This window comes from Leuresthes tenuis, unplaced genomic scaffold, assembly GCF_036924035.1.
Source record: "Leuresthes tenuis unplaced genomic scaffold, fLeuTen1.0.hap1 SCAF_3, whole genome shotgun sequence".
NCBI lineage: Eukaryota > Metazoa > Chordata > Actinopteri > Atheriniformes > Atherinopsidae > Leuresthes > Leuresthes tenuis.
Genome location: NW_027325357.1, coordinates 33,044,127 through 33,071,306, shown reverse-complemented (window position 1 = coordinate 33,071,306; position 27,180 = coordinate 33,044,127).

The window sequence follows — 27,180 nt, the reverse complement described above, 5'->3', positions numbered from 1 at the left end:
CCATAATTACTCAAAAACGGGTAAGAAAAGGTAGTATTGCCAGACCATACATTATCAAAACAGGGAGCGGAGGTGGTTCAGCTGCAAGAAGGTGTGAATGTCCGACTAAAGTTCAAATATATTAACAAAAGCGGGAGGAGAGGTCTTCGGATGAGAGTGGTTGAGAATTTCCAACCATAATCTATAAAATTCGGTGAAAAAAAGGTGTGATAGAACACTAAAAGGTGGAGCGGAAGTGTTCGGCTGCAAGAAGGTGTGAATGTCCGACTATATTTGGTGAAAAGCAGGTGAAGCAATGTCTGAATGCCCAACCTTACATTATCAAAAGCGAGATCAGAGGTGTTTGGCTGCAAGAAGGCCATAGTTTGCCAAAAGCGGGTAAGCTGCGAATGACCAACTAAATATCAACAAAAGTGGGGGCGGAGGTCTTCGGATGCAACTGGGTGTGAACATCCCACCATACAAGTATGGTGGAGAGGAAGCTTTGAACAGCCGACCATAGTTTGCAAAAAGCGGGTGAGACAAGGTGCGAATGTCCAACCATACATGGTCAAAACAGGGAGCGGAGGTGTTTGGCTGTGACAAGGTGTGAATGTCCACCCAAAATTAATGAAAAGCGGGCAAAAAGTAGGTTTGAATGCCCAAGCATACATCATCAAAAGAAGGAGTGGATGTGTTCGGCTACAAGAAGGTTTGAATGTCCGAGCATAGTTTGTAAAAAGCGGGTAAGAAAAGGTTCGAATGCCCAAACATACACCATCAAAAGAGGGAGCGGAGGTGTTCCGCTGTAAGAAGGTGTGAATGTCCGACCATAGTTGGTAAAAAACGGGTAAGAAAAGGTTAAAATACCCGACTTTACACAATCACTAGGGGGAGCGGAGTTGTTCGGCTACAAGAAGGTGTGAAAGTCCGACCATGGTTTGTAAAAAGCTGGTAAGAAAAGGTTCGAATGCCCGAATATATACCATCAAAAGCGGAAGCGGAGGTGTTCGGCTGCAAGAAGGTGTGAACGTCCGACCAAAGTTTGTAAAAAGCAGTTAAGAAAAGGTTCGAATATCCAACCAAACATAATCAAAAGCGGGAGCAGAGCTGTTCGACTGCAAGTAGGTGTGAATGTCCAGCCATAATTACTCACAAACGGGTAAGAAAAGGTAGTATTGCCAGACCATACATGATCAAAACAGGGAGCTGAGGTGGTTCAGCACCAAGGTGTGAATGTCTGACTATAGTTTGTAAAAAGCGGGTAAGATAAGGTGCGAATGCCCGACAATGTATAATCAAAAGAGGGAGCGGAGGTTTTTGGCTACAAGAAGGTTTGAATGTCCGACCATAGTTTGTAAAAAGCGGGTAAGAAAAGGTTCAAATGCCTGACTATACACCATCAAAAGCGGGAGCGGAGGTGTTCCGCTGTAAGACGGTGTGAATGTCCGACCATAGTTGGTAAAAAGCGGGTAAGAAAAGGTTAAAATACCCGACTGTACACAATCAATAGCGGGAGCGGAGTTGTTCGGCTACAAGAAGGTGTGAAAGTCCAACCATCGTTTGTAAAAAGCTGGTAAGAAAAGGTTCGAATGCCCGAATATATACCATCAAAAGCGGAAGCGGAGGTGTTCGGCTGCAAGAAGGTGTGAACGTCCGACCAAAGTTGGCAAAAAGCAGTAAAGAAAAGGTTCGAATATCCAAACATAATTAAAAGCGAGATAAATTTTGTTCAGCTGCAAGTAGGTGTGAATATCCAGCCATAATTACTCACAAACGGGTAAGAAAATGTAGTATTGCCAGACCATACATGATCAAAACAGGGAGCGGAGGTGGTTTAGCTGCAAAAAGGGGTGAATGTCCAACTAAAGTTCAAATATATTAACAAAAGCGGGAGGAGAGGTCTTCGGATTAGAGTGGTTGAGAATTTCCAACCATAATCTATAAAATGTGGTGAAAAAAAAGGTGTGAAGGAATGAATTTTATAGCAAAATCCGAAATCATGCATAACTCCGCAAAAGGAATGTATTGCTCAACCAAAGGGATGCTTCTTTCTCATTCAGGGTAATATGAGAAACTTTATGCTTGATACATTTTAGACATGGATAACTATGAAGGACAAAGCAATTTTAACTTGGTTTGAGCAAAGCAATTCATTTTATAGGAAAATCCGAAATCGTGCAGGACTCATGAAAGTAAGCTTTTTCTCGGATTCCTGATCCTCCAGTGTTGCTCTTTCCTATAATGAAAAATACAGCCTTGTTCTTTGTTGAAATGTTCGGCTACAAGAAGGTGTGAAAGTCCAACCATCGTTTGTAAAAAGCTGGTAAGAAAAGGTTCGAATGCCCGAATATATACCATCAAAAGCGGAAGCGGAGGTGTTCGGCTGCAAGAAGGTGTGAACGTCCGACCAAAGTTGGCAAAAAGCAGTAAAGAAAAGGTTCGAATATCCAAACATAATTAAAAGCGAGAGAGATTGTGTTCAGCTGCAAGTAGGTGTGAATATCCAGCCATAATTACTAACAAACGGGTAAGAAAATGTAGTATTGCCAGACCATACATGATCAAAACAGGGAGCGGAGGTGGTTTAGCTGCAAAAAGGGGTGAATGTCCAACTAAAGTTCAAATATATTAACAAAAGCGGGAGGAGAGGTCTTCGGATTAGAGTGGTTGAAATTTCCAACCATAATCTATAAAATGCGGTGAAAAAAAAAGGTGTGAAGGAATGAATTTTATAGCAAAATCCGAAATCATGCATAACTCCGCAAAAGGAATGTATTGCTCAACCAAAGGGATGCTTCTTTCTCATTCAGGGTAATATGAGGAACTTTATGCTTGATACATTTTAGACATGGATAACTATGAAGGACAAAGCAATTTTAACTTTGTTTGAGTGAAGGAATTAATTTTATAGCAAAATCCCAAATCAAGCAGAACGTATGAAAATAAGCCTCTTTTCGGATTCCTGATCCTTCAGTGTTGCTATTTCTTCTACTGCAAAATACAATGCTGTTCTTTGTTGAAGTCAATCTAGACATTGATAAATATGAAGGACAAAGCATGTTTTCACTTGGTTTGAGTGAAGGAATTAATTTTATACATAAAATCCCAAATCATGCAGAACGTATGAAAATAAGCTTATTCTCGGATTCCTGATCCTTCAGTGTTGCTCTTTCTTTCCTGCAAAGTACAATGTTGTTCTTTGTTGAAGTCGATCTAGACATTGATAAATATGAAGGACAAAGCAGTTTTCACTTGGTTTGAGTGAAGGATTTGCAGCTGAAAACCTCCCGCTCCCGCTTTTGATTGTGTATAGTCGAGCTTTCGAGCCTTTTCTTACCCGGTTTTTAGAAATTATGGTTTGACATTCAGACCTTGCAGCCGAAGACCTCCACTCCCTCTTTTGATCATACATTGTCGGGCATTCGCACCTTGTCTTACCCGCTTTTTACAAACTATAGTCAGACATTCACACCTTGCAGCTGAACCACCTCAGCTCCCTGTTTTGATCATGTATGGTCTGGCAATACTACCTTTTCTTACCCGTTTGTGAGTAATTATGGCTGGACATTCACACCTACTTGCAGTCGAACAGCTCTGCTCCCGCTTTTGATGGTATATATTCGGGCATTCGAACCTTTTCTTAGCAGCTTTTTACAAACCATGGTTGAACTTTCACACCGTCTTACAGCGGAACACCTCCGCTCCCGCTTTTGATGGTGTATAGTCAGGCATTCGAACCTTTTCTTACCCGCTTTTTACAAACTATGGTCGGACATTCAAACCTTCTTGTAGCCGAAAACCTCCGCTCCCTATTTTGATTATACATTGTTGGGCATTCGCACCTTATTTACAAACTATAGTCAGACATTCACACCTTGCAGCTGAGCCACCTCAGCTCCCTGTTTTGATAGTGTATGTTCGGGCATTCGAACCTATTCTTACCCCCTTTTTACAAACTATGCTCGGAGATTCACACCTACTCACAGCCGAACAACTCCGCTCCCGCATTTGATGATGTATTGTCCGGCATTCTAGTCTCTTCTAACACATTTTTCAGCAATTATGGTCGGACATTCACACCTACTCACAGCCGAACACTTCCGCTCCCGCATTTGATGGTGTATAGCTGGGCATTCTCACCCTTTCTCATCAGCTTTTTGCAAATTATGATCTGACATTCACACCTACTTGCAGTCGAACAGCTCTGCTCCCGCTTTTGATTATGTTTGGTTGGATATTCAAACCTTTTCTTAACTGCTTTTTACAAACTTTGGTCGGACGTTCACACCTTCTTGCAGCCGAACACATCCACTTCCACTTTTGATGGTATATATTCGGGCATTCGAACCTTTTCTTACCAGCTTTTTACAAACCATGGTCGGACTTTCACACATTCTTGTAGCCAAACACATCTGCTCCCGCTATTGATTGTGTACAGTCGGGTATTTTAACCTTTTCTTACCCGCTTTTTACAAACCGTGGTCGGACTTTCACACCTTCTTGTAGCCAAACAACTCCGCTCCCGCTATTGATTTTGTACAGTCGGGTATTTTAACCTTTTCTTACCCGCTTTTTACCAACTATGGTCGGACATTTACACCTTCTTACAGCGGAACACCTCCGCTCCCTCTTTTGATGGTCTATGTTCGGGCATTCGAACCTTTTCTTACCCGCTTTTTACAAACTATGGTCGGACATTCAATCCTTCTTGTAGCCGAACACATCCACTCCTGCTTTTGATGATGTATGGTTGGGCATTTTCACCTTTTCTTACCCATTTTTCAGTAATTATGGGTGGACATTCACACCTTCTTGCAGCTGAACAACTCCTCTCCCGCTTATGATCATGTGCGGTTTGATATTCGAAAATTTGCTTTCATGTTTTAAAGCAATTATTGATGGACATTCAAATCTTCTTGTAGCCGAACACATCCACTCCTGCTTTTGATGATGTATGGTTTGGCATTCGCACCCTTTTTTTACCCATTTTTCAGGAATTTTGGGTGGACATTCAGACCTTCTTGCAGCCGAAAACCTCCGCTCCCTCTTTTGATCATACATTGTCGGGCATTCGCACCTTATCTTACCCGCTTTTTACAAACTATAGTCAGACATTCACACCTTGCAGCTGAACCACCTCCGCTCCCTGTTTTGATCATGTATGGTCTGGCAATACTACCTTTTCTTACCCGTTTGTGAGTAATTAATCCCAAAATATTGAGCATAAAATAAGTCTTTATGCTGATGATGTATTACTTTTCCTTCAGAACTCACAGACGTCTCTCAGTCACACGATCACACTCATAAATAAATTCTCAGCACTCTCTGACTACTCTATCAACTGGTCTAAGACCACAGTTCTGCCCATTAACTGTAGGGTCCATAATATACCTGCGATCACTTTACAGTCAGGAAATATTAGATATTTAGGCATAAACATTTCCTCCAGGCTCTCAGAGCTAACAAAGCTAAATTATGTGCACTTATTAAAGACAGTAGAGGACGATCTCTCGTTGGAAGTCCTTACCTATATCACTTATGGGGAGAGTTACATCCATTAAAATGATGATTCTACCAAAAGTTAACTATTTGTTCTCAATGATCCCCATAAAACCATCTGCTACTTGGTTTAAGTCACTAGATTCATGCATCTCCAAATTTCTGTGGAAAAACAAACCACCACGTATTAGTTTAAAAACCCTACAGAAGACCAAGGACAGTGGTGGATTAGATTTACCTCATTTTCAGCACTATTCCTTAGACAATAGGTTACAATATATATCAAAATGGTTTAAACCTTGTTGTTGTCACAGTTCCCAGAGACGTTGTAATCGTTGAGGATTCTATATTCACCCCCTCATTAGAGGCACGTAATGCAGATTGATGACACTGAATCTTCTTCTCTGTTCATTGCTGGCATCATTCCCAGCATCGTAAGTGTTCGTGGCATTGTTAGCCTCTTCTTCTGGATCTTGATATCGAGAATCCTTTTGTATTTCTGGTTTGTCAGTCCTCTGTCTTCGTTCACCGGAGTCTTTGTCTTTTTGTCCTTGAGTCTGGTGATTTTTTCTTCTTTTGATGCCTTGACACAATGTGACAGATGATACCACGTGGGAGATCCTGTAACTTGGACTGCTGTCCCTGTGCTGCGAAATGGCTGTGCTGCTCAAATGGTCTCTCCTTCATCATGGTTACATGCTGCCATTCCGACATCTCGCCATTCCGACATGGGTCTCCAATTGTCGGAATGGCGACACTTAATTTTTTATCAAACGTCCCACCATTCCGACACTTTTTTCCTCCTATGGTCGGAATGGCGGTATGTTTTTTTTTTTTTTTAACATACCGCCATTCCGACAGTTCCTTTTAATAGCCTATTTTTTACCCAAAACATTTTGCACTAATGATATGCCAGCGCAAATACGCCCTAAAGTTTGGCGCACAAGCTTTGCACATGCAGAGGCCACAGCCTCGCAAACAAACTTTAATAATCTATTATCAAAATCCCCTGAATTTCAAATATAAAAATACAGATATTAATGTAACTCTGGCGAGACTGAAACTGATTAAGCAGAAATACAGTGTCAGTGAGCTGTCACAGCAGCCAGCTGGAGCGGAGCTCTCCACAGAGCCCATGCGTCTTTTGCACGCTGTCATCATATGCAAAAGTAATAATTGCAATTACAGATATCACGGCTACTGCACAGGACACAGTTGCGAGCACTCTGCCTTGCCTTGCCAATAGGAGAAGAGAGAAATGACAGCATAGAACGTATAAAACACAACAAAATGCAGTAAAAACGTTTATTCATGTTATTCACGTGATTTATGAGTACTCACTCCAATTTTGGGAAGCGCGGATGGGCTTTGCACATTTGGCACAAACACACAGCCGCAACGGTTGTAGCTTTATACAGCCTGTTGATATCTTAAGGACCTAACTGGTCACACCTGGGAGTAAATGTCATGTAGAGATTGTTTTTACATGACATTACAGCTGAACATATAGCTTTCATCCACAAACCAACGTGGGAGAGCCCGAAGACGCATGTGCCAGACGCACATAGGCATGCGTAAAACCAATTTTGACCACTTCATACTGTTTATTTGCTTTCTTTTAGTTAACTTTCATTTCTTTTGGATTCTTGTGCGTGTTATGGAGCCGTTTTGGTCCATGTTTGTAAGCCTTTTTTTCCTGGATTAAATTTTCGGAAGTTGAAACAAGTGGCATTGGAGTGTGTGATTGAAAACCACCGCGGACTGCTTCTCCTCCTCCAGTTGCCGAGACTTTGTGTTTTTAATAACGCTTGTCTATAAACATGTGTTAAACATATAAATTGCATGAACAGAAAGAAGGGACTCACCTGTTGAGTAACACAAATTTCCTTATACGGAAAGCCTTGTCGGAATGGTGGGACATTTGAACGTCAGAATAGCGGGATGTCGCAATGGTGGGATGTCGGAATGGTGGGACATTTGAACGTCAGAATAGCGGGATGTCGCAATGGTGGGATGTCGGAATGGTGGGACGTTTGCATGTCGGAATGGTGGTATGTCGGAATGGTGGTATGTCGGAATGGTGGGATGTCGGAATAGCGGGATGTCGTAATGGCGGGATTTCGGAATGGGTGTTGCCACCCCCTTCATCATATACACAGTTATTTATACATCACCTTCCACCATGAAGCGTTGTCCCTTTTTGTTTCTCTCTTTGTTCTTAAAATGCTGTTATGCATGTCTAAACCAATCCATTAAATTAGATCATTTTGGCAGTAAAGCGATCTACAATGTGCTTGGTCGCAAAGCTGCTCATCTGTGGTAAACAGCTCTTCAGAAAGGCATTCTTAAATTGATTTCACTAATTCTATGTAATCATTTTGTGATTTCCTACAAAACTACACTTCTTCTCCCATCTGTCTGAGTATTTAATATTGTCTGGGTCCCGTTAAAACATGTATTTTTCCCATCTAATTCCTTGTTTGCTTTAAAACAAGTATTCCCCATTTTCTATCCCTTCAGTAGCCAACCAGTTTGTATGGAGTACACTGGAGCAACTTGACTGATCAGTAAAACACTGCTTTTGTTGTCACCGCAAGGCTTCCCCCGTCGGTTGTTTCACTGAGACACTACTGAGTAACTATAACTCAACACAGTTTATACACATAACATTCCTATACATACTAACAAACAAACAAACAATTATTTATCGCAATTTTCTCATCTCTGTTTGAACGTACACCCAGGTAAATATTCCTGTAGTCTTCTCATACCGACTATGGACCCATTCATTGTTTAACTTCACTGTTTTGCAAATCCTAATTGAATATTACACATTGACATTGAACTTTACTTGATAAGCAGGTCTTCATTGCATTCAGCAGCCTATATGTGAGCATCTATGTGTTCTTCTTTGCATTTATCAGCAGCAAGCAATTCTTCATTGCACATGCATATGAAAATAGTAAAACAATTCCAATGCGTTAGCGAACCCTTCTATATCAGGAGTGTCCATCATGATGCTGGGAATAGAACCTCTTTCCTAGAATAGTTCAACCTTCATTACTCAACTGATCATAACTCCGCAATGAGCACATTTCAAAGTATCATTCCTCTACCTGTATTCAAAAATCTATGTGTAAATGTTTAATATTTCTTATATTTGTTGATGTCATTCTGTGTGCATGTGGCCTAAACCCAATCTCTGTGTGGCAATTTTAATTTAAACAAGTTGAACTCTGCCTCTGATCATTTAAAAAAGGTGTGTACCAATATCAACCTTTCTCAGGTAATTACTGATCCTACAAAACCAAAGAGATCCTTCAAGGTTGTCCCTGATTGGCTCAATCTTAACAAATCAAAGGTAGAAAATCCGCAGTATCTGAACTTGGTGTTAGTTATCACTGCTCAATAGCCTGTATCAGAATTGCAAAAATGAAAACATTAGGTCCACGCTTGGTATCCAGATCCTGAAACATCTCCATGAGCAGGCTTTTTTTTAACTGATCTGTTGAATAGTTATATGACACTGTTAAAATCCCAGATGAAGATCTAGCACTTGACCATTTTTGTAAATCTTCTAATTCCATAGTTGCTAAACACGCCCCTTTTAAAAAGTATAGAACTTAGAACAGGTCTATCCCTGGCTTTCGGCAGAACTGTCTTCTTTACTTTTTTTTCCCCTTGTCCTGTTCAGCATTATGTCAGAAGAATTGTAGTCTGAATACCTTTGATGCCAAACAGATTTGTTTTGCCAAGGGAAGTTTTATAAATGTAAAGCTCCCCTTGATGCCCATTTATTTATTTCTGTTTACAATATATGACATGAACTGAACTGAACCGGACCGGGGGACAAGGAAAGAAGAAGAGGAAAGAAGAGGAAACAGAACAAAAATAGAAACAAAAACCAGACAACCAGCTGCTACACCTGTAAAAAACAAAACAGACAACAATCCATGGCCTATGAGGGGAATCCAGCCTTAGCGCCACCAGGAGCACCTGAAAGCAGACAAGCAGAGAAAAAACAAACACACAAACAAACAAAAACAAGCACAAGAAGCGGCAATCGCATACAACACAGCTGTGGATATAGATGACCTGAGACGACATGATAATACATCAACTGCTTAGTGACCATGCTACTGGACTAATGAATGTGTGTGTGTGTGTGTGTGTGTGAGAACATGCAACACCCATGGCACAGGACCTACATGATAACCGTGCTTAGTTATGAGTGTATAAGCGTACAGGGCCACAATCCACAGCCCCCCCCCCCAAGCAATCAGAAGCAGGCAGAGAGGGCCACAAGACCCAGGCCACCAGCAGCCCCCACAGAGCACAGAACCCAGGCAGCCCACCGCAGGGGCAACCACGCATCCACCCAGAAGACTGCAGAGGAAGCCCCCGGAAAGAGCCCCCATAAGCATAGGGCAGAGGCACTCCGGGAACCAGGGGTAACAGCCCACCGACCCCGCCAGGCCCCAGCCGCCCAGACATGGGCCGTGCACTGGACCTGGGCCCCAGGAGCCCGAGCGCCCCCAAACCCCCCGGCAGAGGCCCCACCCAATACCCAGGAGGGCCAAGCGCCCCAGACAGCCACAAAGTGGGTCAGCGCCTGCCCCAGCGCCCCTGGCCAAGTGCCCTGGGAGTCAAGACGTGCCCACAGGTGGGTGAAGTCGCGAGCAGTGGGGAGAGGCAACGCTGATGCCCCATCGGGAGAAACACAGGCAGGCCAGGCGACAGCAAGTCCCAGATCCAGGCCCAATCATTACCACACACACTTTCATGTCCCATACATCCACACATCCTACCTCCCTCGACTCTGCTGGGGTGTAGTGCAGCGGGCACACCAGGAGGCCAGCAACCCCCCAGCCACCACAGACCCCGAACCAGCAGAACAATTAATTAATCCTCCTGGCCCCTCCTGCCCCGAGCAGACACCAGGAAGCAGGGGTGTGCGAAGAAGACCCCTCCCCTCACCCTTCTGGCTCTTCAATATTTTCTAATAGTGAGCAATTAAAATTGAGGGGCAGCCAAACTTGTAGAACTGGGAGCGCGGCACTCTGGGCAGCCTACATACCCAAAGAGCCCCGCCCACCAGATGCCACTCAGTGTAACCACCCCCCAAGACCTAATGTGTGTGTGTGAGTGTGTTTGATAAGTAGTAATGTCTAAGGTGTAATTAAAACAGGGGCAGGGAACTGCAGAGTGCAACCAAAGGGGACCACCTACGTGGCCCCATCCACTGCACCCCACCGAACACACACGCCCCCAAAACCCTTCATGTGTGAGTGTGTGCTGTGTACAGGAGCCAGAAGGGAGAGGGGTATGGGGATATATAACGGGGGAGCTACTCTCCCCCAGAGAGGGCAGCCAGGGACTGGCTGCAATAGGCATCCCCGCTACCTGGGAGCCAACAATGGGCAGGAGGGCCTGATGTCCACCAGGCTCGGGGCCTGCAGCGACCATATTCCGGGAGCTACTGTACCCCCAGAAGGTACCCATTCCGCCCCACCCCACTCAACCCAACCCCACCCAGGAGGACCTCTACAAAAAACAAACAAACAACATAAAAAAACAAACAAACAAACCACCCGGTCACACCAGTCGCAGCAGCCCGGGCCTGAGACCCACCATCACCCAGCAACCCACCACCACCACTATGTGATAAAACTAATCAGAGGGGACCAAAGAGAATGAAGGGATGCTACACTTTAGCCATGTTGATAGGTCCTCACAGACTTCAAGCCAGAACTTCTGGACAGGCGCAGAAAAACCACAAAGCGTGTGCATAATCATCATGTGTGTTATCTGTGCAATGTGAGCAGATGTTTGAGTGTGTTAGACCCATCCTGAACATCCTTTGTCCTGTATAGTGTGTTCTATGAAGGATTTTGTATTGTATGAGCTGTAAATTAGGATTTCGAGTCTTTATGAAGGTGTTCAAACATATTTGTGGTTAGAAGCTATGACCAGAACTGATGGATAAATCTGCCTCCCATTTTGAGGATGGAAGAGACATTGTGTCATCTATCTTAGACAATAATTTATATATTTTTGATAGTAGTTTTGGGGTACAGATGCTTAGAAATTCTGCTACCCTAGTCGGGGGTTGTAAGTCTGGTTGGTGGAGAATATATCCATCCATCCATCCATCATCTGCCGCTTATCCGGGGGTCGGGTCGCGGGGGCAGCAGCTTGAGCAGAGAAACCCAGACGTCTCTGTCCCCGGCCACTTCCTCCAGCTCTTCCGGGGGGACCCCGAGGCGTTCCCAGGCCAGCCGAGAGACATAGTCTCTCCAACGTGTCCTGGGTCTCCCCCGGGGTCTCCTCCCAGTGGGACGTGCCCGGAACACCTCCCCAGGGAGGCGCCCAGGGGGCATCCGAACCAGATGCCCGAGCCACCTCATCTGACTCCTCTCAATGCGGAGGAGCAGCGGTTCTACTCCGAGCCCCTCCCGGATGACTGAGCTTCTCACCCTATCTCTAAGGGAGAGCCCAGACACCCTGCGGAGGAAACCCATTTCGGCCGCTTGTATTCGCGATCTTGTTCTTTCGGTCACTACCCACAACTCGTGACCATAGGTGAGGATGGGAACGTAGATTGACCAGTAAGTAGAGAGCTTCGCCTTCTGGCTCAGCTCCCTCTTCACAACGACGGGTCGGTGCAGAGCCTGCAACACTGCAGGCGCCGCACCGATCCGCCCGTCAATCTCCCGCTCCATTCGTCCGTCACTCGTGAACAAGACCCCGAGATACTTGAACTCCTCCTCTTGGGGAAGGATCTCATTCCCGACCCGGAGAGAGCATTCCACCCTTTTCCGGCTGAGAACCATAGTCTCGGATTTGGAGGTGCTGATTCTCATCCCAGCCGCTTCACACTCGGCTGCGAATCACTCCAGTGAGAGCTGAAGGTCACGGCCTGACGACGCTAACAGAACCACATCATCTGCAAAAAGCAGAGACCCGATTCTGAGTTCGCCAAATGGGACACCCTCAACGCCCTGGCTCCGCCTAGAAATTCTGTCCATAAAAGTTAGGAACAGAATCGGAGACAAAGGGCAGCCCTGACGGAGTCCAACTCTCACCGGAAACGTATCCGACTTACTGCCGGCAATGCGGACCAAACTCTGGCACCGGTCATACAGAGACCGAACGGCCCCTATCAAGGGGTCCGGCACTCCATATTCCCGGAGCACCCCCCACAGGACTCCACGAGGGACACGGTCGAACGCTTTCTCCAAGTCCACAAAACACATGTAGACTGGTTGGGCGAACTCCCATGCACCCTCCAGGATCCTGCCGAGGGTATAGAGCTGGTCCACTGTTCCACGGCCAGGACGAAAGCCACACTGCATCTCCTGAATCCGAGGCTCGATTATCCGACGGATCCTCCTCTCCAATACCCCCGAATAGACCTTACCAGGGAGGCTGAGGAGTGTGATACCCCTATAGTTGGAACACACCCTCCGGTCCCCCTTTTTAAAGAGGGGGACCACCACCCCAATCTGCCAGTCCAGAGGCACTGTCCCCGATGTCCACGCGATACTGCAGAGGCGTGTCAGCCAAGACAGCCCTACAACATCCAGAGCCTTGAGAAACTCAGGACGGACCTCATCCAACCCCGGGGCCTTGCCACCGAGGAGCTTTTTAACCACCTCGGCAACCACAGCCCCAGAAATACCTATCAGCTTCTTCCAGGGTCCCACTGGCCAAAAAGGCCCGATAGGACTCCTTCTTCAGCTTGACGGCTTCCCTCACCACTGGTGTCCACCAGCAGGTTCGAGGGTTGCCGCCACGACAGGCACCGACCACCTTACGGCCACAACTCCGACCAGCTGCCTCGGCAATGGAGTCACGGAACATGGCCCATTCGGACTCAATGTCCCCCACCTCAAATATGGTTGAAGCTCTGCCGGAGGTGGGAGTTAAAGCTCCTTCTGACGGGGGATTCTGACAAACGCTCCCAGCAGACCCTCACAATACGTTTGGGCCTGCCAGGTCTGATCGGCATCCTCCCCCACCAGCGGAGCCAACTCACCACCAGGTGGTGATCAGTTGACAGCTCCGCCCCTCTCTTCACCCGAGTGTCCAGGACATACGGCCGCAAGTCCGATGATACAACCACAAAGTCGATCATCGAACTGCGGCCAAGGGTGTCCTGGTGCCAAGTGCACATATGGACACCCTTATGCCTGAACATGGTGTTCGTTATGGACAGTCTATGACTGGCACAGAAGTCCAACAACATAACACCACTCTGATTCAGATCGGGGGGGCCGTTCCTCCCAATCACACCCCTCCAGGTCTCACTGTCATTGCCTACGTGAGCATTGAAGTCCCCCAGCAGAATGAGGGAGTCTCCGGTAGGAGCATTCTCCAGTGCCTCCCCCAGAGACTCCAAAAAGGGTAGGTACTCTGAACTGCTGTTTGGCGCATAGGCACAAACAACAGTCAGGACTCGTCCCCCCACCCAAAGGCGGAGGGAGGCTACCCTCTCGTTCACTGGGGTAAACCCCAATGTACTGGCACACAGCCAGGGGGCAATAAGTATGCCCACACCTGCTCTGCGCCTCTCACCACGGGCAACTCCAGAGTGGAAGAGAGTCCAACCCCTCTCAAGAGTACTGGTTCCAGATCCCAAGCCGTGCGTCGAGGTGAGTCCGACTATATCTAACGGTCTGATGAAGTTTCAACAATAAACAACAAACTTTGTATTATGAGAAAGAACCAGACTCATTCTTCAGGAATCCGAAAATAAGCTCTATTTTACGAGTTATGCACGAATTCGGATTCTCCTATAAAACGAATTCCTTAACTCAAACCATGTTAAGACTGCTTTGTCCTTCATATTTATTCATGTCTAATCAAGTTTCAATGATAAACAACGTTGTACTTTGTAGAATGAGAAAGAACTTCTTCAGCAATAAGCATTTCTCGACAAATGACGAAATACAGATTTTGCTATAAAATTAATTGCTATCAGCCTGACTTAAAACTGTTTGTCTTCCTTATTTATCCACTTCAAATCAAGTTTCAACAATTAAAAAACTTTTGTAGTTTGAGAAAGAACAACTTAATCTTGAGCAATCAGTATAAAAAGAGGGTAAGCAAAGGTGCGAATGTCAAACCATACATGATCAAAACAGGGAGCGGAGGTGTTTGGCTGAGACAAGGTGTGAATGTCCACCCATAATTAATGAAAAGCGGGCAACAAGTAGGTTCAAATGCCCAACCATACATCATCAAAAGCAGGAGTGGATATGTTCGGCTACAAGAAGGTTTGAACGTCTGACCATAGTTTGTAAAAAGCGGGTAAGAAAAGGTTCGAATGCCCGAACATACAACATCAAAGGAGGGAGCGGAGGTGTTCCGCTGTCAGAAGGTGTGAATGTCCGACCATAGTTGGTAAAAAGTGGGTAAGAAAAGGTTAAAATACCCGACTGTACACAATCAATAGCCGGAGCGGATGTGTTTGGCTACAAGAAGGTGTGAAAGTCCGACCATGGTTTGTAAAAAACGGGTAAGAAAAGGTGCGAATGCCCGACAATGTATGATCAAAAGAGGGAGCGGAGGTTTTTGGCTACAAGAAGGTTTGAATGTCCGACCATAGTTTGTAAAAAGCGGGTAAGAAAAGGTTCAAATGCCTGACTATACACCATCAAAAGCGGGAGCGGAGGTGTTCCGCTGTAAGACGGTGTGAATGTCCGACCATAGTTGGTAAAAAGCGGGTAAGAAAAGGTTAAAATACCCGACTGTACACAATCAATAGGGGGAGCGGAGTTGTTCGGCTACAAGAAGGTGTGAAAGTCCAACCTTGGTTTGTAAAAAGCTGGTAAGAAAAGGTTCGAATGCCCGAATATATACCATCAAAAGCGGAAGCGGAGGTTTTCGGCTGCAAGAAGGTGTGAACGTCCGACCAAAGTTTGTAAAAAGCAGTTAAGAAAAGGTTCGAATATCCAACTAAACATAATCAAAAGCGGGAGCAGAGCTGTTCGACTGCAAGTAGGTGTGAATGTCCAGCCATAATTACTCACAAACGGGTAAGAAAAGGTAGTATTGCCAGACCATACATGATCAAAACAGGGAGCTGAGGTGGTTCAGCACCAAGGTGTGAATGTCTGACTATAGTTTGTAAAAAGCGGGTAAGATAAGGTGCGAATGCCCGACAATGTATAATCAAAAGAGGGAGCAGAGGTTTTCGGCTACAAGAAGGTTTGAATGTCTGACCATAGTTTGTAAAAAGCGGGTAAGAAAAGGTTCAAATGCCTGACTATACACCATCAAAAGCGGGAGCGGAGATGTTCCGCTGTAAGATTGTGTGAATGTCCGACCATAGTTGGTAAAAAGCGGGTAAGAAAAGGTTAAAATACCCGACTGTACACAATCAATAGGAATGAATTTTATAGCAAAATCCGAAATCATGCATAACTCCGCAAAAGGAACGTATTGCTCAACCAAAGGGATGCTTCTTTCTCATTCAGGGTAATATGAGGAACTTTATGCTTGATACATTTTAGACATGGATAACTATGAAGGACAAAGCAATTTTAACTTGGTTTGAGCAAAGCAATTCATTTTATAGGAAAATCCGAAATCGTGCAGGACTCATGAAAGTAAGCTTATTCTCGGATTCCTGATCCTCCAGTGTTGCTCTTTCCTATACTGCAAAATACAGCCTTGTTCTTTGTTGAAATCGATATAGACATTGATAAATATGAAGGACAAAGCAGTTTCCACTTTGTTTGAGTGAAGGAATTAATTTTCTAGCAAAATCCCAAATCAAGCAGAAAGTATGAAAATAAGCTTGTTTTCGGATTCCTGATCCTTCAGTGTTGCTATTTCTTCTACTGCAAAATACAATGTTGTTCTTTGTTGAAGTAAATCTAGACATTGATAAATATGAAGGACAAAGAAGTTTTCACTTGCTTTGAGTGAAGGAATTCATTTTATACATAAAATCCCAAATCATGCAGAACGTATGAAAATAAGCTTATTCTCGGATTCCTGATCCTTCAGTGTTGCTTTTTCTTCTACTGCAAAATACAATGTTGTTCTTTGTTGAAGTCGATCTAGACATTGATAAATATGAAGGACAAAGCAGTTTTAACTTGGTTTGAGTGAAGGAATTCATTTTATACATAAAATCCCAAATCATGCAGAACGTATGAAAATAAGCTTATTCTCGGATTACTGATCCTTCAGTGTTGCTCTTTCTTCTACTGCAAAATCCAGTGTTGTTCTTTGTTGAAGTCAATCTAGACATTGATAAATATGAAGGACAAAGCAGTTTTAACATAGTTTGAGTGAAGGCATTCATTTATAGTAAAATCAATAATCGTGCAGAACTCATGAAAATAAGCTTATTCTCGGATTCCTAAAACTTTTGATTTGCTCTTTCTTTACTGCAAAGTACAATGTTGTTCTTTGTTGAAGTCGATCTAGACATTGATAAATATGAAGGACAAAGCAGTTTTCACTTGGTTTGAGTGAAGGATTTGCAGCTGAAAACCTCCCGCTCCCGCTTTTGATTGTGTATAGTCGGGCTTTCGAGCCTTTTCTTACCCGGTTTTTAGAAATTATGGTTGGACATTCAGACCTTGCAGCCGAAGACCTCCCCTCCCTTTTTTGATCATACATTGTCGGGCATTCGCACCTTGTCTTACCCGCTTTTTACAAACTATAGTCAGACATTCACACCTTGCAGCTGAACCACCTCAGCTCCCTGTTTTGATCATGTATGGTCTGGCAATACTACCTTTCCTTACCCGTTTGTGAGTAATTATGGCTGGACATTCACACCTACTTGCAGTCGAACAGCTCTGCTCCCGCTTTTGATGGTATATATTCGGGCATTCGAACCTTTTCTTAGCAGCTTATTACAAACCATGGTTGAACTTTCACACCTTCTTGTAGCCGAACACATCCGCTCCCGCTATTCATTGTGTACAGTCAGGTATTTTAACCTTTTCTTACCCGCTTTTTACCAACTATGGTTGGACATTCACACCGTCTTACAGCGGAACACCTCCGCTCCCGCTTTTGATGGTGTATAGTCAGGCATTTGAACCTTTTCTTACCCGCTTTTTACTAACTATGGTCGGACATTCAAACCTTCTTGTAGCCGAAAACCTCCGCTCCCTCTTTTGATCATACATTGTCGGGCATTCGCACCTTTTCTTACCCGTTTTTTACAAACCATGGTCGGACTGTCACACATTCTTGTCGCCAAACACCTCCTCTCCCGCTATTGATTGTGTACAGTCGGGTATTTTAACCTTTTCTTACCCGTGTTTTACCAACTATGGTCGGACATTCACACCTTCTTACAGCGGAACACCTCCGCTCCCTCTTTTGTTGGTGTATGTTTGGGCATTCGAACCTTTTCTTACCCGCTTTTTACAAACTATGCTCGGACATTCAAACCTTCTTGTAGCCGAACACATCCACTCCTGCTTTTGATGATGTATGGTTGGGCATTCAAACCTACTTGTTGCCAGCTTTTCATTAATTTTGGGTTGACATTCACACCTTGTCACAGCCAAACACCTCCGCTCCCTGTTTTGATCATGTATGGTTGGACATTCGCACCTTTTCTCACCCGCTTTTTGCCAACGATGGTCGGCTGTTCACAGCTTCCTCTCCACCATACTTGTATGGTGGGATATTCACACCCAGTTGCATCCGAAGACCTTTTGTTGATATTTAGTCGGTCATTCGCAGCTTACCCGCTTTTGGCAAACTATGGCCTTCATGCAGCCAAACACCTCTGATCTCGCTTTTGATGATGTAAGGTTGGGCATTCAGACCTTGTTTCACCTGCTTTTCACCAAATATAGTCGGACATTCACACCTTCTTGCAGCCGAACACTTCCGCTCCACCTTTTAGTGTTCTATCACACCTTTTTTTTCACCGCATTTTATAGATTATGGTTGGAAATTCTCAACCACTCTCATCCGAAGACCTCTCCTCCCGCTTTTGTTAATATATTTGAACTTTAGTCGGACATTCACACCTTCTTGCAGCTGAACCACCTCCGCTTCCTTTTTTGATCATGTATGGTCTGGCAATACTACCTTTTCTTACCCGTTTGTTAGTAATTATGGCTGGACATTCACACCTACTTGCAGCCGAACACCACCTCTCCCGCTTTTGATGATGTATGGACCGGCATTCTTACCTTTTCTAACACATTTTTCAGCAATTATGGTCGGAGATTCACACTTACTCACAGCCGAACAACTCCGCTCCCGCATTTGATGGTGTATAGTCGGGCATTCTCACCCTTTCTCATCAGCTTTTTGCAAATTATGATCTGACATTCACACCTGCTTTTGATAATGTATGGTTGGGCATTCGCACCTTTTCTTACCCATTTTTCAGTAATTATGGGTGGACATTCACACCTTCTTGCAGCTGAACACCTCCTCTCCCGCTATTGATTGTGTACAGTCGGGTATTTTAACCTTTTCTTACCCGCTTTTTACCAAATATGGTCGGACATTCACACCGTCTTACAGCGGAACACCTCTGCTCCCGCTTTTGATGGTGTATAGTCAGGCATTTGAACCTTTTCTTACCCGCTTTTTACAAACTATGGTCGGACATTCAAACCTTCTTGTAGCCGAAAACCTCCGCTCCCTCTTTTGATTATACATTGTTGGGCATTCGCACCTTATTTACAAACTATAATCAGACATTCACACCTTGCAGCTGAGCCACCTCAGCTCCCTGTTTTGATAGTGTATGTTCGGGCATTCGAACCTATTCTTACCCCCTTTTTACAAACTATGCTCGGAGATTCACACCTACTCACAGCCGAACAACTCCGCTCCCGCATTTGATGATGTCTTGTCCGGCATTCTAGTCTCTTCTAACACATTTTTCAGCAATTATGGTTGGACATTCACACCTACTCACAGCCGAACACTTCCGCTCCCGCATTTGATGGTGTATAGCCGGGCATTCTCACCCTTTCTCATCAGCTTTTTGCAAATTATGATCTGACATTCACACCTACTTGCAGTCGAACAGCTCTGCTCCCGCTTTTGATTATGTTTGGTTGGATATTCGAACCTTTTCTTAACTGCTTTTTACAAACTTTGGTCGGACGTTCACACCTTCTTGCAGCCGAACACATCCACTTCCACTTTTGATGGTATATATTCGGGCATTCGAACCTTTTCTTACCCGCTTTTTACAAACCGTGGTCGGACTTTCACACCTTCTTGTAGCCAAACAACTCCGCTCCCGCTATTGATTGTGTACAGTCGGGTATTTTAACCTTTTCTTACCCGCTTTTTACCAACTATGGTCGGACATTTACACCTTCTTACAGCGGAACACCTCCGCTCCCTCTTTTGATGGTCTATGTTCGGGCATTCGAACCTTTTCTTACCCGCTTTTTACAAACTATGGTCGGACATTCAAACCTTCTTGTAGCCGAACACATCCACTCCTGCTTTTGATGATGTATGGTTGGGCATTTTCACCTTTTCTTACCCATTTTTCAGTAATTATGGGTGGACATTCACACCTTCTTGCAGCTGAACAACTCCTCTCCCGCTTATGATCATGTGCGGTTTGATATTCGAAAATTTTCTTTCATGTTTTAAAGCAATTATTGATGGACATTCAAATCTTCTTGTAGCCGAACACATCCACTCCTGCTTTTGATGATGTATGGTTTGGCATTCGCACCCTTTTTTTTACCCATTTTTCAGGAATTTTGGGTGGACATTCAGACCTTTTTGCAGCCGAAAACCTCCGCTCCCTCTTTTGATCATACATTGTCGGGCATTCGCACCTTATCTTACCCGCTTTTTACAAACTATAGTCAGACATTCACACCTTGCAGCTGAACCACCTCCGCTCCCTGTTTTGATCATGTATGGTCTGGCAATACTACCTTTTTTTACCCGTTTGTGAGTAATTAATCCCAAAATATTGAGCATAAAATAAGTCTTTATGCTGATGATGTATTACTTTTCCTTCAGAACTCACAGACGTCTCTCAGTCACACGATCACACTCATAAATAAATTCTCAGCACTTTCTGACTACTCTATCAACTGGTCTAAGACCACAGTTCTGCCCATTAACTGTAGGGTCCATAATATACCTGCATCACTTTACAGTCAGGAAATATTAGATATTTAGGCATAAACATTTCCTCCAGGCTCTCAGAGCTAACAAAGCTAAATTATGTGCAATTATTAAAGACAGTAGAGGACGATCTCTCGTTGGAAGTCCTTACCTATATCACTTATGGGGAGAGTTACATCCATTAAAATGATGATACTACCAAAAGTTAACTATTTGTTCTCAATGATCCCCATAAAACCATCTGCTACTTGGTTTAAGTCACTAGATTCATGCATCTCCAAATTTCTGTGGAAAAACAAACCACCACGTATTAGTTTAAAAACCCTACAGAAGACCAAGGACAGTGGTGGATTAGATTTACCTCATTTTCAGCACTATTCCTTAGACAATAGGTTACAATATATATCAAAATGGTTTAAACCTTGTTGTTGTCACAGTTCCCAGAGACGTTGTAATCGTTGAGGATTCTATATTCACCCCCTCATTAGAGGCACGTAATGCAGATTGATGACACTGAATCTTCTTCTCTGTTCATTGCTGGCATCATTCCCAGCATCGTAAGTGTTCGTGGCATTGTTAGCCTCTTCTTCTGGATCTTGATATCGAGAATCCTTTTGTATTTCTGGTTTGTCAGTCCTCTGTCTTCGTTCACCGGAGTCTTTGTCTTTTTGTCCTTGAGTTTGGTGATTTTTTCTTCTTTTGATGCCTTGACACAATGTGACAGGTGATACCACGTGGGAGATCCTGTAACTTGGACTGCTGTCCCTGTGCTGCGAAATGGCTGTGCTGCTCAAATGGTCTCTCCTTCATCATGGTTACATGCTGCCATTCCGACATCTCGCCATTCCGACATGGGTCTCCAATTGTCGGAATGGCAACACTTAATTTTTTATCAAACGTCCCACCATTCCGACACTTTTTTCCTCCTATGGTCGGAATGGCGGTATGTTTTTTGTTTTTTTTAACATACCGCCATTCCGACAGTTCCTTTTAATAGCCTATTTTTTACCCAAAACATTTTGCACTAATGATATGCCGGCGCAAATACGCCCTAAAGTTTGGCGCACAAGCTTTGCACATGCAGAGGCCACAGCCTCGCAAACAAACTTTAATAATCTATTATCAAAATCCCCTGAATTTCAAATATAAAAATACAGATATTAATGTAACTCTGGCGAGACTGAAACTGATTAAGCAGAAATACAGTGTCAGTGAGCTGTCACAGCAGCCAGCTGGAGCGGAGCTCTCCACAGAGCCCATGCGTCTTTTGCACGCTGTCATCATATGCAAAAGTAATAATTGCAATTACAGATATCACGGCTACTGCACAGGACACAGTTGCGAGCACTCTGCCTTGCCTTGCCAATAGGAGAAGAGAGAAATGACAGCATAGAACGTATAAAACACAACAAAATTCAGTAAAAACGTTTATTCATGTTATTCACGGGATTTATGAGTACTCACTCCAATTTTGGGAAGCGCGGATGGGCTTTGCACATTTGGCACAAACACACAGCCGCAACGGTTGTAGCTTTATACAGCCTGTTGATATCTTAAGGACCTAACTGGTCACACCTGGGAGTAAATGTCATGTAGAGATTGTTTTTACATGACATTACAGCTGAACATATAGCTTTCATCCACAAACCAACGTGGGAGAGCCCGAAGACGCATGTGCCAGACGCACATAGGCATGCATAAAACCAATTTTGACCACTTCATACTGTTTATTTGCTTTCTTTTAGTTAACTTTCGTTTCTTTTGGATTCTTGTGCGTGTTATGGAGCCGTTTTGGTCCATGTTTGTAAGCCTTTTTTTCCTGGATTAAATTTTCGGAAGTTGAAACAAGTGGCATTGGAGTGTGTGATTGAAAACCACCGCGGACTGCTTCTCCTCCTCCAGACTTTGTGTTTTTAATAACGCTTGTCTATAAACATGTGTTAAACATATAAATTGCATGAACAGAAAGAAGGGACTCACCTGTTGAGTAACACACATTTCCTTATACGGAAAGCCTTGTCGGAATGGTGGGACATTTGAACGTCAGAATAGCGGGATGTCGCAATGGTGGGATGTCGGAATGGTGGGACGTTTGCATGTCGGAATGGTGGTATGTCGGAATGGTGGTATGTCGGAATGGTGGGATGTCGGAATAGCGGGATGTCGGAATGGCAGGATTTCGGAATGGGTGTTGCCACCCCCTTCATCATATACACAGTTATTTATACATCACCTTCCACCATGAAGCGTTGTCCCTTTTTGTTTCTCTCTTTGTTCTTAAAATGCTGTTATGCATGTCTAAACCAATCCATTAAATTAGATCATTTTGGCAGTAAAGCGATCTACAATGTGCTTGGTCGCAAAGCTGCTCATCTGTGGTAAACAGCTCTTCAGAAAGGCATTCTTAAATTGATTTCACTAATTCTATGTAATAATTTTGTGATTTCCTACTACACTTCTTCTCCCATCTGTCTGAGTATTTAATATTGTCTGGGTCCCGTTAAAACATGTATTTTTCCCATCTAATTCCTTGTTTGCTTTAAAACAAGTATTCCCCATTTTCTATCCCTTCAGTAGCCAACCAGTTTGTATGGAGTACACTGGAGCAACTTGACTGATCAGTAAAACACTGCTTTTGTTGTCACCGCAAGGCTTCCCCCGTCGGTTGTTTCACTGAGACACTACTGAGTAACTATAACTCAACACAGTTTATACACATAACATTCCTATACATACTAACAAACAAACAAACAATTATTTATCGCAATTTTCTCATCTCTGTTTGAACGTACACCCAGGTAAATAGTCCTGTAGTCTTCTCATACCGACTATGGACCCATTCATTGTTTAACTTCACTGTTTTGCAAATCCTAATTGAATATTACACATTGACATTGAACTTTACTTGATAAGCAGGTCTTCATTGCATTCAGCAGCCTATATGTGAGCATCTATGTGTAAGCTGTTCTTCTTTGCATTTATCAGCAGCAAGCAATTCTTCATTGCACATGCATATGAAAATAGTAAAACAATTCCAATGCGTTAGCGAAACCTTCTATATCAGGAGTGTCCATCATGATGCTGGGAATAGAACCTCTTTCCTAGAATAGTTCAACCTTCATTACTCAACTGATCATAACTCCGCAATGAGCACATTTCAAAGTATCATTCCTCTACATGTATTCAAAAATCTATGTGTAAATGTTTAATATTTCTTATATTTGTTGATGTCATTCTGTGTGCATGTGGCCTAAACCCAATCTCTGTGTGGCAATTTTAATTTAAACAAGTTGAACTCTGCCTCTGATCATTTAAAAAAGGTGTGTACCAATATCAACCTTTCTCAGGTAATTACTGATCCTACAAAACCAAAGAGATCCTTCAAGGTTGTCCCTGATTGGCTCAATCTTAACAAATCAAAGGTAGAAAACTAAGTATCTGAAAAAAAGTATCTGAACTTGGTGTTAGTTATCACTGCTCAATAGCCTGTATCAGAATTGCAAAAATGAAAACATTAGGTCCACGCTTGGTATCCAGATCCTGAAACATCTCCATGAGCAGGCTTTTTTTTAACTGATCTGTTGAATAGTTATATGACACTGTTAAAATCCCAGATGAAGATCTAGCACTTGACCATTTTTGTAAATCTTCTAATTCCATAGTTGATAAACACGCCCCTTTTAAAAAGTATAGAACTTAGAACAGGTCTATCCCTGGCTTTCGGCAGAACTGTCTTCTTTACTTTTTTTTCCCCTTGTCCTGTTCAGCATTATGTCAGAAGAATTGTAGTCTGAATACCTTTGATGCCAAACAGATTTGTTTTGCCAAGGGAAGTTTTATAAATGTAAAGCTCCCCTTGATGCCCATTTATTTATTTCTGTTTACAATATATGACATGAACTGAACTGAACCGGACCGGGGGACAAGGAAAGAAGAGGAGGAAAGAAGAGGAAACAGATAAAAAAATAGAAACAAAAACCAGACAACCAGCTGCTACACCTGTAAAAAACAAAACAGACAACAATCCATGGCCTATGAGGGGAATCCAGCCTTAGCGCCACCAGGAGCACCTGAAAGCAGACAAGCAGAGAAAAAACAAACACACAAACAAACAAAAACAAGCACAAGAAGCGGCAATCGCATACAACACAGCTGTGGATATAGATGACCTGAGACGACATGATAATACATCAACTGCTTAGTGACCATGCTACTGGACTAATGAATGTGTGTGTGTGTGTGTGAGAACATGCAACACCCATGGCACAGGACCTACATGATAACCGTGCTTAGTTATGAGTGAATAAGCGTACAGGGCCACAATCCACAGCCCCCCCCCCAAGCAATCAGAAGCAGGCAGAGAGGGCCACAAGACCCAGGCCACCAGCAGCCCACACAGAGCACAGAACCCAGGCAGCCCACCGCAGGGGCAACCACGCATCCACCCAGAAGACTGCAGAGGAAGCCCCCGGAAAGAGCCCCCATAAGCATAGGGCAGAGGCACTCCGGGAACCAGGGGTAACAGCCCACCGACCCCGCCAGGCCCCAGCCGCCCAGACATGGGCCGTGCACTGGACCTGGGCCCCAGGAGCCCGAGCGCCCCCAAACCCCCCAGCAGAGGCCCCACCCAATACCCAGGAGGGCCAAGCGCCCCAGACAGCCACAAAGTGGGTCAGCGCCTGCCCCAGCGCCCCTGGCCAAGTGCCCTGGGAGTCAAGACGTGCCCACAGGTGGGTGAAGTCGCGAGCAGTGGGGAGAGGCAACGCTGATGCCCCATCGGGAGAAACACAGGCAGGCCAGGCGACAGCAAGTCCCAGATCCAGGCCCAATCATTACCACACACACTTTCACGTCCCATACATCCACACATCCACACATCCTACCTCCCACGACTCTGCTGGGGTGTAGTGCAGCGGGCACACCAGGAGGCCAGCAACCCCCCAGCCACCACAGACCCCGAACCAGCAGAACAATTAATTAATCCACCTGGCCCCTCCTGCCCCGAGCAGACACCAGGAAGCAGGGGTGTGCGAAGAAGACCCCTCCCCTCACCCTTCTGGCTCTTCAATATTTTCTAATAGTGAGCAATTAAAATTGAGGGGCAGCCAAACTTGTAGAACTGGGAGCGCGGCACTCTGGGCAGCCTACATACCCAAAGAGCCCCGCCCACCAGATGCCACTCAGTGTAACCACCCCCCAAGACCTAATGTGTGTGTGTGAGTGTGTTTGATAAGTAGTAATGTCTAAGGTGTAATTAAAACAGGGGCAGGGAACTGCAGAGTGCAACCAAAGGGGACCACCTACGTGGCCCCATCCACACGCCCCCAAAACCCTTCATGTGTGAGTGTGTGCTGTGTACAGGAGCCAGAAGGGAGAGGGGTATGGGGATATATACCGGGGGAGCTACTCTCCCCCAGAGAGGGCAGCCAGGGACTGGCTGCAATAGGCATCCCCGCTACCTGGGAGCCAACAATGGGTAGGAGGGCCTGATGTCCACCAGGCTCGGGGCCTGCAGCGACCATATTCCGGGAGCTACTGTACCCCCAGAAGGTACCCATCCCGCCCCACCCCACTCAACCCAACCCCACCCAGGAGGACCTCTACAAAAAAAAAAAAAACAACATAAAAAAACAATCAAACAAACCACCCGGTCACACCAGTCGCAGCAGCCCGGGCTTGAGACCCACCATCACCCAGCAACCCACCACCACCACTATGTGATAAAACTAATCAGAGGGGACCAGAGAGAATGAAATTCAGCCAATTGATGTTTTGAGGAGGCAGACATTGTTTCCATGCTAATATAATCTAAAAGAAAATTTCTAAACTGGTTAATACACAGATTGTTCTTCGCTTTCCAGTTCATGAGAATAGTTTTCTTTGCGATACATAACACTGTGACAACCATGTGTGCTGAGTTAATTTCCATGTTGATGTTGTCTAAGTCACCCAGTATGCACAGTGTGGGGCATGCAGGGATGCTACAATTTAGCCATGTTGATAGGTCCTCACAGACTTCAAGCCAGAACTTCTGGACAGGCGCAGAAAACCACAAAGCGTGTGCATAATCATCAGGTGTGTTATCTGTGCAATGTGAGCAGATGTTTGAGTGTGTTAGACCCATCCTGAACATCCTTTGTCCTGTATAGTGTGTTCTATGAAGGATTTTGTATTGTATGAGCTGTAAATTAGGATTTCGAGTCTTTATGAAGGTGTTCAAACATATTTGTGGTTAGAAGCTATGACCAGAACTGATGGATAAATCTGCCTCCCATTTTGAGGATGGAAGAGACATTGTGTCATCTATCTTAGACAATAATTTATATATTTTTGATAGTAGTTTTGGGGTACAGATGCTTAGAAATTCTGCTACCTTAGTCGGGGGTTGTAAGTCTGGTTGGTGGAGGATATATCCATCCATCCATCCATCATCTGCCGCTTATCCGGGGGTCGGGTCGCGGGGGCAGCAGCTTGAGCAGAGAAACCCAGACGTCTCTGTCCCCGGCCACTTCCTCCAGCTCTTCCGGGGGGACCCCGAGGCGTTCCCAGGCCAGCCGAGAGACATAGTCTCTCCAACGTGTCCTGGGTCTCCCCCGG